The following is an 11,198-nucleotide window of genomic DNA, read 5'->3' on the forward strand; positions in this document are numbered from 1 at the left end:
TTTTTTCTTAACAGATTCCCGTACATTCTGTTAAATGTTATTTTGAATCTTTGTATAATTGTAGAGCAATAATGAAAAGCACGGGGTTTTTTTGTGGAATACTTTAGGATCATGCTGGAGATTTGTCATGCCAATCAGAGCCGCCACCGCAGTTCTCATTCTAATTGCCATCATTGCCTTGGTGACCATAGAGATGGATCCACACAGGTATGGTTCATATAACTTATACTCGTGGTTTAGTATGACAGATTTCAAAAGAACGTGACATCAGGATTTCAGCCTATTAGCAACTATTGCTTAATGTAATTAAACTCAGATATCAATGACCCTGAATCTCAGCTAAGAGTTGTAAAGGGAAGGATTGCTGGAGTTGAGATGGTTTGTGAGGGGAAAGTAGGGGATTGTCAGAAGTTCAGCGTCCCACCTCTTAGTTCAAAGATTGTCCATCGAGGGACAGTCCAGAACTTGACGGCAGAATCTACTCTGTCTCTTGAGCGGAGGCGCTGTATTTCACACCAGACAATTTAAGCTGAACACGGTCGGGTTGCTCAAATGTCCTGTGGCCACATTGGCGGAAGACCTCATGACTCAGGAGGTCATAAAATGCTCCACAGAACCATTGCTGGATATTAAAGGGCAAATTCCGGAGATTTTTTATGACATGGCGGAAATTGGAATGGTTATTCTGCACCTGTAGGGGGCGCTTGCTTACCATCCATAAAAAGTTCAGTGAACACTGCAGTTGAGAATGTCAAAGCAGATCAAGATAGATTTAACCAGCTTCATCAGATAGAGAGTGTACTTTCTTTGGAATTAGGGAAGTGTAGCGCTAGAAAATAAATGGGAATTAAATCTGGTTGCAGCTAATCAGGAAAGCTTAACAAGAACGAGTTACTATAGTGCGCCCCCTGTGGTTCAACACAGGTACACTGGGTGGTGTATTGAAGCTAATAATCTGTAATTAGGGGACGTGAACGATTTGTATTTTCTGATTCAGGAAAAAGGCAAATATCCCTGTTGGGGTCTCCTACAGCCAAGGGTGCAGCGATTTACTGTGTGGTGCAGAACCCAATTAACTGAGGTAAGTGAGGAGATGGAATGTTGAGACCATTGTCTGGGATCACATTGCAGACATATCCAAGGGTTAAACAGATATTTATAGGAGCTGGTTTGACGGTGTTTTTAAAGGGTGAAATGACCAGCTCACCCCATAAAAAGGGAAATGTTGCAATGGCCATTGTGTGCTTTGATCGGGGAAATGGGATCATGGGCAATTTCACTGGTCTGGATTTTGAAATGAGTCGGTCTAAAATAACCCTACTAAAGTCATTAGACACATTAACCAGAGTAATGAATACTCCCCGACTATATTATCTCCGGTGGTTAAAATTCTAAACACAGCGTGTGAGGCCAGAGTAGGCCCAAATCGTATAGCATTTCTCCAGCAGTTTCTGCATCTTCCTCCATGTGTCTTGGTGTCAGATTGGCTGAGTGGGTAGCGCGCTCTCTCTGAGGCTGGAGGTTGTGTGTTGCAACCTAACGTCACGATTTGAGTCTTCCAGCTCGCATGTGACTCTGGTGTCCTACTCTGGGAGAGCCGCATTGTCAGTGGTGCGAACTTTCAGATCTACAGAGCCTCTGGCTCCAGTTCGATGTTTTCTATGTCATGCACTGTGAGAAGAAGAGTACAGACTCCTCCACAAATCTTAATCCCAGGCCCCGGCAGCCTGTTCTAGTGGTTCAGGTGGATGTTAGCAATCTCATGCACTACTGCAAGAAGAACAGGGATTGCTCCACACCAGGTGGTTAGTACTCCACCAAAGCCACCAAATTGTGACTCCTTGGCCATTGACCTCATTTGCTGTTTGCAGTCGCGTGTTGTAGCAGGTTTACTGTAGCACGTCCTTTGTAGTGCATTGGGTACAAGGTGTTGCTGTCCTGATAATTCACCAGCTAAAAACCTAAAACTATTTTAGATGTCTGCTGGTTTTTCTATACCCAGGGGCTCATCGACACTTGTAATAAGTTGCTGCTCGTGTGATGAGTGCAAATTCGCTGCAACAATTCAAAAAGGAACTGGTCTCCCCCACAACATAAGAACATAAGAAATAGAAGCAGGAATAGGCCACTTGGCCTCTCGAGCCTGCTCCACCATTCAATAAGATCATGGCTGATCTTTGGCTGAAAGCCACTACCCTGCCCGCTCCCCATAACCCTTCACTCCCTTGTCTTGCAAAAATCTGTCTCTCTCCACCTTAAATGTATTTAATGACCCAGCATCCACGGCTCTTTGGGGCAGAGAATTCCAGAGATTTACGACCCTCTGAGAGAAGAAATTCCTCCTCATCTCAGTTCTAAAAGGGCGAGCATTTATTCTGAATCTATGCCCCCGAGTTCTAGGTTTCCCCACGAGGGGAAACATCCTCTCTGCATCTACCTTGTTGAGCCCCCCACAGTATCTTCTGCGTTTCAATAAGATCCCCTCTCATTCTTCTAAACTCCAATGAGTAAAGGCCCAACCTGCTGAACCTTTCCTCATAAGGCATCAGGACGAATTGCTTCCTTGGGTAATATCAGTGTATATAAATCTTTGTTGGAATGTTGGGTGATCTACCTCATGGACACTGTTATCCCCTTGGAACTCATTCTGTTTATCTTCGGGGTCGGAGAAGAACTTTGCAGATTCCTGAATGGGCTGCGTGCTGTATACATATGTCTGCAACCTGCGAGAGATTGCAGGGTGGTGAGAGGGAATACTGTCGACATGATTCACTGTTGCGTACTGACTGTTTCGGATGGGCTCGATGGACCAGTCTATTATTTCCTGTTTGTATTTTCAGACGTCTGCCTGTTCCAAAGCTCAGAATCTGTCCCTCACTGAGTGAGAACAATGGAAAATGCTCAGGGAAGCGAGAAAGAGGGTTATTCGGGTACAGGAGCCACACTGACACCCGTATCTCTTGCTCCCGATCTAACCCACTCCTTTATGTTACAGAGCCAAGACCAGTATAGAAATATTGCTATCAGATGGGCTACATCCAAGCAATCAGCGCAAAGTGTAGAGGGTCTGCACGCAATCGGTGAATACTTGAAGTCTTCAGAAACATGAATGACATCTGCAGAATGAGGAGTCCAGTGAATACGCTGAGATTCAGTTTAAATCAAATCCAGCGGGATTTAATCCATTTGGACAGATGGAGCTCATCAATATCTCAACACCGCCGGTTCGTGTGATAGCAAAGTACTTTACATTCCAGGGATTTCTGTGAAAATGTGCTTACTTCTCTGGTTAATTATTAGCATTTTACAATTCTGCTTTTTATTTTTCAAATTTACAATGAGACATGTTTTCATTCAATCCACATGTCTCAAATGCAGTGGGCTTTAAAGGTCAGTGTAACTTTGAAACAGTTTTTGACGTGCTTTAATAGAATAGCAGTCTTCCTAATTAATGTTAACAGTGTTTCCATTGCGGAGCTCCCTCTGTTACATTCATAGACAACCCTGGCAGTCAACGATGAACCTCTTTATAGTCAGCTGGATTAGTTTGTCAGCCTCTGCCAGCCCAGGGCAATAAACCTTCACAGCTCAGTATCAGTTCCCATCAGTTTCCTTTACAACACCCGGACTTTGATCAACATGTTGTGAATTCCAACAGAGACATTCAGAATCAGTGGACAATGTAAGCAAAAACATTATAAAGAATGGATCTGGGTGTTATGTCAAGTATTGCTGTACGTATTAGATTCCACTCGTTATCAAACTGTACAGAACATAAGAACATAAGAAACAGGAGCAGGAGTAGGCCATTCGGCCCCTCGAGCCTGCTCCGCCATTCAATAAGATCATGGCTGATCTGATCTTGGCCTCAACTCCACTTTCCTGCCCGCTCCCCATAACCCTTGCCTCCCCGATATTTCAAAAATCTGTCTATCTCCACCTTAAATATATTCAATGACCCAGCCTCCATAGCTCTTTGGGGTAGATAATTCCAAAGATTCACGACACTCAGAGAATAAATTCCTCCACATCTCCACATTAAATGGGCGACATTTTATTCTGACTCTATGGCCCCTAGTTCTGGATTTCCCCTCGAAGAGAAACATCCTCTCAGCATCTACCCTGACAAGTCCCCTCTGAAAATTGATTCTTGCTCAAAAATGATGAGGCCAGTGTTAGAAGAGGATCACGATGTAACGTGTAATTTGTCATTGTTTAGTGTGTCCAATGATTTATTAAAATATCATAAATCATTTACGTTGTTCTCTGTTACTTGAGCTCAGTGGAGCTGAGAGTGGAACTCTTGACATAAATTCAGAATAAGCAGCCACCTTTCCCGGTCAGGCACAGTGCAGTCAACTGACGGAATAGGCTCCCGTTAAGGCTTCTGCACAACAACTGCAAAACATTCCCTTTTATTTGTTTGTGGTCCTCACGGTGTGAATGTGGCTGGGGAATTCCATTTAGTTAATGACATTGGAAATTATTTTCAGGAACACTTCCCTTCTTCAGCACTGAATCCGTAAACATACCGCGGGTGCTATGATTGCAATAGGAATAAACCTGACCATGAGGTTCGCATTGTCACTAAAACGCAGCCTCTGGAGTAATATTCCTTCAATCTGCTTCATTTGAGACTCTACTTCAGGCCAACAGAGACAACCGAACACATATGATTATAAAATATGTTATATTAATGGGACTCTGGTTATTTCTGCCTCTTTATCAGTGGTGTCATATCTGCTCACTTTACACTATTGTCTGTCAGGTCAGTGGCATTTAGAATATATATCAGATTATGTATTTACTCTGGTGTAAACTAGCACAACAAATCTGCTAGATTTCGGAGCATGGATAAATGAGCCGGTACCAAACCATCATCCACAGCTCCCAGTGCGAGGTTCAATTTACAATCATCATCTCCCTACCGTTATGCAATCGCCAGCCATAGTGTGAGATTCAATGGATGAGACACTGGGCTTCAGGGATAATCAATAACTGCTCCCATTGTACGGCACAATAGGTAAATGAAACATCACCACAGGTTGTCCATTCAGACCACCCACTCCGAGATTCAATGTGTGATCCAGATGCCCTCAGGAATGCTGATTTGATAGCCACGTCTGTAATATTCAATTGGAAATCTACATGTGTCCATTGCTAGTCATCCACAGTTGCCCATCCGCCAACATTGAATTGATGTGGAACCATGACAAAGTTGTACCTCAATTTGTGCCAGAGTTTAAAACTTCAAAAGAGCATGATAACAGTTTCGAGGGTTCCCAGAAGGTTTCATCCACTTTCAACTTCAGCCCGTCACTGGACCATCTTGGGAAGAAGCTGGGATGTAAACTTATAGTCGACGGTGCCACAGCTACTGATGAAGAAACTCTTACACTGGATGTTAAATGTAAGTGCCTGCTCCACGCTTCATTCAACCAACTTATTGATGAACCTGCTCAGTAGTTGTCTGTATGCTAAATAGAGTGAGAGCTGGCCTGGATAATCAAGTAATCGAAACAGGTAATTGGGCCCAACAAGTCCATGCCGGTGTTTATGCTCGACTCGAGCCTCCTTCTGTCTTTCCTGACCTAACTGTATCAGCGTAACCCTCTATTCCCTTCTCCCCCATATGCTTGTCCAGCCTCCCCTTAAATGCATCTATATTATTCACTTCAACCACTCCCTGTGGTAGCGAGTTCCACATTCTCTCCACTCTCTGAGGAAAAACTTTTCTTCTGAATTCCATATTTGATTTCTTGGTGACTGCCTTATATTGATGGCCTTTGGTGATGCTCTTCCACACAAGTTGAAACATTCTCTCTGTAAGCCTTTCATTATTTTAAATACATCTATTCGATCACCCCACAGCCTCCTTTTTTCAAGAGTAAAGAGACCCAGCCTGTTCATCCTTTCCTGATATATATACCCTCGCATTTCTGGTATCATCCTTGTAATTCTTCTCTGCACCCTCTCCAGTGCCTCTATATCCCTTTTATAATATGGCGATCAGAACTGCACGCAGTTCTCTAAGTGTGGTCTAACCGAGGTTCAATACAGATTGAGCATAACTTCCCTACTTTTCAATTCTCTACATCTTGGAATAAACCCTAGTACTTGGTTTGCTTTTCTTATGGTCTTGCTAACCTGTGGCGCAATTAAGCTAGTGCATTGCTCGGGATTCAACAATTGGCCTCAGCACCACTGTTTACGAGATGGGAAAGTCCACTCTTCTTATTCTGGCAGGAATGGCCACTTGGTTGATATTTCGGAGGAATATAACCTTAAGTGGGAAAACATACTACTCTTCAAATCCTTGAAGATAAGAGGGGAAATAACGCTTATTTTTGAGATAAGCTTAAGGTCTAGTGCTTAAAAGTCATGAGCTGAATTTTGAATTTATAGATTACAATATAACCACCACATCTTACTTCAATATTCTTCTTTAGTCTTCACATATATTGTTTTACTTTCATCATCTGCACTGATAACCACATTTAGAACCAATGGCCTCATCTCTTCCAAATGGCGCACAAAAATCAGTTATCAATTCCTCTATAACGGCAGTAGAATGGATCCCTTTATTATTATACAGAATGGCCCGGGTGGATGTTCCAGGCAACTTAACGTTGGTCCGAAATGGTGAAGTGATCAGCAGGTCTTCCACCGGTGAACTGAAGCAGATATTCCACAACATTAGTTCTGATGATAACAGTGAATATTGGTGCGTGGCTGACAATCAATTGGGCAAAGCGAGCAGCTCCACATTGATTTCTGTACAATGTAAGAGCTGTGTGAACCTATGAAATGTATACTGGGACAGCAACCCGTCTTAGAGTGATTAGGAATCGGTGTTTTCCCCCAGTGTTCACACAACTGTCTCAAAATCCGTCAGTAATATTGGCTGAAATGTCAGTAAAGGAAGGCGAGTTGAACCAAATTCATTGTGTAAAAGACACTGTTAAAAACCAAATGGAGACTCAAATACATAACTCCAGGTAGAATGTATTTCTGATTGGTTAAAACCAACTGAAAGAATATGTGGGATGTGCAACGCCAGAATATCTGAAGGGCGGTCTGATCCCAGCGGCCCTGAAGTGCAGGAACATTTTAGTCCACCACAAAGTTAGAAATTTATAGTATTAAATAAAGACAAAAACTGAGCAGAGGTTATTGTGGTGATTACCAGAAAGGACATGTTGGAGGATTTAGTCGGTTTATTTACAAGATTGTAACTCGGGACTTCCCACAATATAAGAACATAGGAACATAGGAATTAGCATCAGAGGTTGGCAATTCGGCTCCTCGAGCCTGCTATGGCATTCAATACGATCATGGCTGATCTTCGACCTCAAGTTCACTTTTCCACACGATCTCTATATCCCAAGATTCACCTAGGGTCCAAAAATATAACTGTATCACCCTTGAATATACTCAATGACTCAACATTCACAACCCTTTGGGGTAGAGAATAAAAGATTCACAAACCTCCGAGTGAAGAAATTCCTCCTCACCTCAGTCTTAAATGGCCGACCCTTTATGCTGAAGCGGTGACCCCGAGTTCTAGATCTGCAGCCAGGGGAAACAGCCTCTCAGCATCTACCCTGTCAATCCCCCTCAGCATCTCATATGTTTCAATGAGATCAGCTCTCATTCTTCTAAACTCCAGCGAGTATAGGCCCAATCTGCTGATTTTCTCCTCAAAGGACAATTGTCTCATCGCACATGTTGTTCCAAGAAATATATGGATCAACTGACATAGAGACATAGAAACATAGAAACATAGAAGATAGGAGCAGGAGTAGGCCATTCGGCCCCTCGAGCCTGCTCCGCCATTCAATGCGATCATGGCTGATCATCCAAATTCAGTACCCTGTCCCTGCTTTCTCCCCATATCCCTTGATCCCTTTAGCCTTAAGAAATATATCCAACTCCTTCTTGAATATGTTTAATGAATAGGCCTCTACTGCCTTCTTTGGTAGAGAATTCCACAGGATCACCACTCTCTGGATGAAGAAATTCCTCCTCATCTCTTTCCTAAATGGCTTACCTCTTATTCTTAGACTGTGACCCTTGGTTCTGGGCTCCCGGACCATCGGGAACATCCTTCCTGCATCTAGTCTGTCTAGTCCTGTTAGAATTTTATAAGTTCAAGTGAGATCCCTCATTGGCTTGATGCATTTTTATACCTGAGATATTGCCTTGCTAGAAACTTGCGGAAAGGAACGTCTGATGAAGCATTAAATGAATGTAACATTGAATGGTCCTAATCAAATTCGTTATGTGCAGTGATCTCTCTGCTTAATCTAAATGCCGAAATTGGTTCCATTTATACACTCCACACTGCTTGATGGAAACTATCTCAATTTGACTTCTATTTTTTTAGATAAACCCACGATGGTATCAGGGCCGAATTGCACCAGTTCTGAGAGTGGGGTTCATTGTACTTGCAGTGTCAGAGCCAATCCCCCAGCAAACATCACCTGGGCCATCAATGGGAGAAACATCACTGCGAACAGTTCAGATATCAATATCCTCTCCTCGGAGTTGAATAGTCACCTGGTGCAGAGCTCCCTGACATTGATTCACCCAACTGGAACTGGACACCAGATCTCGTGTTTTGGAGTAAACGAGCATGGCCTTACTGTCGAAAAACACCAGCTCCAATCTGAAGGTAAATACTAAATTTTCCTGTAATATAATACTGTGGACGGTTTGGTAAATCAATTGTCTGTGGGTAACTGCACGGTTGCACATAACAGTTCCATTCGACCGCTGCATTCCAAATACATTGGTTATTGAATTCTGAATCCATGGATATGTTAAGTGGTTTATGGCCTGGCGAACAACTCATTCAAAGTTGCGGAGGGAATAGTGAATGCATTTTATATCTGTCTCTCATTTCTGGATTTTTTTTTGCCGCCTTGTTTTTGTCACGATTGGAAGGGATTATTATAAAACAGTAAAAGTAGCGTGCAATCGTTAATAAAACAGAATCTTCTGAATGAATTAAACGCTATATGATGTCAGGTTTCCTTTCACTGTAATGGTAGCCGGCTGCAGTCTGTTATTTAATTGAACTTTTCACAGTTTTAGTCTCATTTTCTGATGAAGGATAAACTTGTCTTAGAAGTGGTGCAACAATGGTTCACTAGATTGATCCCCTGGATGAGAGGGATTTAATAGATTGGCCCTATGCACTCTGGAGATTAGAAGAATGAGAGGCGATTTCAGTAAAACATATAAGATTCTGAAGGGGATTGACAGGGTAGACGCTGTGAGGTTGTTTTCCCCTTGCTGGAGAGTCTAGAATTAGGGGGCATAGTCTCAGGATAAGGCGTGAGGCATTTAAGACTGAGATGAGGAGGAATTTCTTCACTCAAAGGGTTGTGAATCTTTGGAATTCTCTACCCCAGACAGTTGTGGATGCTCAGTCATTGAGTATATTCAAGGCTGAGATCGATAGATTTTTGGACTGCAGAATAATTAAGGGATATGGGGATCAGGCGGGAAAATGGAGTTGAGTTCAATGATCAGCCATGATCTTATTGAATGTTGGAGCAGGCTGTAGTGTCCGTAGGGCCGACTCCTCCTCTTATTTCTTATGTTCTTTTGTTCTCATGAACTTGGTAGTTTTGAACATTTAGTTCAACGTGTCCACCTCGCTCAATAAAACACATTTTAGAGCTATGTCAGATTGCCCTTCGGATGATTGTCATGGAGATGTTATGAGAAGATAACATGAAATAATCCTGAAAATTGAGCCAGAATATTTGGGATAATTGAAAGAGCAGATGCTAGATTGAATTGAAGTATTGGATAGCAGGTGACCAGATCCAGGTATGCAGCGAGGATATAGGCAGGCTCCCGGAGTGATACCTGGATACATATATTATGTCATATCATTAATCACATGCTTTCACTGTGGTTGGTCCCATCCCTTTCAAACGCCATATTGTATGAAGAGGAGTCGCTAGTTCTTTAAGGCCCGATTTTGCAAAATATCTCAGTTAGAATCATAGGTATTTAGGGCATAGAAGGAGGCCATTCGGCCAGTCGTGTCTGCGGCGTCCGAAAAGAGGTATCCAGCCCAATCCCACTTTTCAGTTCTTGGTCCGTAACCTTGCAGGTTACGGTGCTTCAAATGCATATTCAAGTACTTTTTAAATGCAATTAGGGTTTCTGCCTCTACCACCCTTTCAGAGAGTGCGTTCCAGTAACCCCACCAGCCTCTGGGTGAAATAGATTCCACTCAACTCCCCTCTAATCCTTCTACCTTTACTTTAACCTGTGCCTCTGGTTATTGACCTTTCATCTAACGGAAATAGGTCCTTCCTATCCACTCTTTCGCGCTGCCACTTAATTTTATTCACCAAAAAGTTGCATTAAATGATTCAGCACGTGTTACCAATGCTGAGATGTGTACAGGGGATTATTTATTTACATTTTCTTATCTTGATTTCTTATGAACTTTACATGTAGGAAAGCAATCCTAAGACAATTATCTCAAATTTACATAGGGGACATATCCATTGCTGAAATTCAGTGTCAGTCTTTGGAAGGAGACGTCAGTTCAAATGATGCCCTCTCAGTGCTCATTGAACATTTTCCATTAAATTAATAAAACACCCTAAGAATTTGTAGGGAGAATAGATTCGGGGTAATTTCCAAATAGTGCATCTTCTGATTGCCTGGTCACAGTCCTACCTTTTTAGGAATGGATGGAAATACTGAGGCTCTTATTGTTAAGATGAGAATTTCTAGGAAACTTGCCTACACAGGCTGATAAATGTTATCCAAATATCATGATGTAATCTGACAGCAATAATAAACAGCAAACTCTTTTTGAATATTGTAGGAACATCTCCCTGGAAAATTGTCTTCTCAGTACTAGCAGTCACGGCAGTTATCCTGCTGATTCTGATCGTGGTGAAGATATGAAGGTATTTGAGCTTCATAGTTACTTAAATTCTAGTGTCATTCACAGATTTAATAGGGGCCATGGCATCAGATGTTCTGCCTGTGAGAATCTATTGTTTCACATAATTAACCCATGAGAGCATTGACCCTAAAACCCTGCTAAGGTTTGTAAACGGGAGGATTAAAGAGATCAAGTGTTTCTGTGGTGCAAGTAGGGAAGTGTTAAAGGCTCATCTGCCCCTCGTCACTCTACGGCCAGTCTATCGCTGTTTTATCGC

General features: G+C 42.4%; 1 pseudogene; it reads left to right on the forward strand.

Moving 5' to 3' along the window:
* Window positions 1–5,199: 5,199 nt before the first annotated feature.
* Window positions 5,200–10,941, forward strand: LOC147109946 (myelin-associated glycoprotein-like; annotated as a pseudogene).
* Window positions 10,942–11,198: the final 257 nt, after the last annotated feature.

Source organism: Somniosus microcephalus, chromosome 12 (assembly GCF_052327205.1).
Source record: "Somniosus microcephalus isolate GS21.2 chromosome 12, FLI_Smic_1.0, whole genome shotgun sequence".
Lineage (NCBI taxonomy): Eukaryota > Metazoa > Chordata > Chondrichthyes > Squaliformes > Somniosidae > Somniosus > Somniosus microcephalus.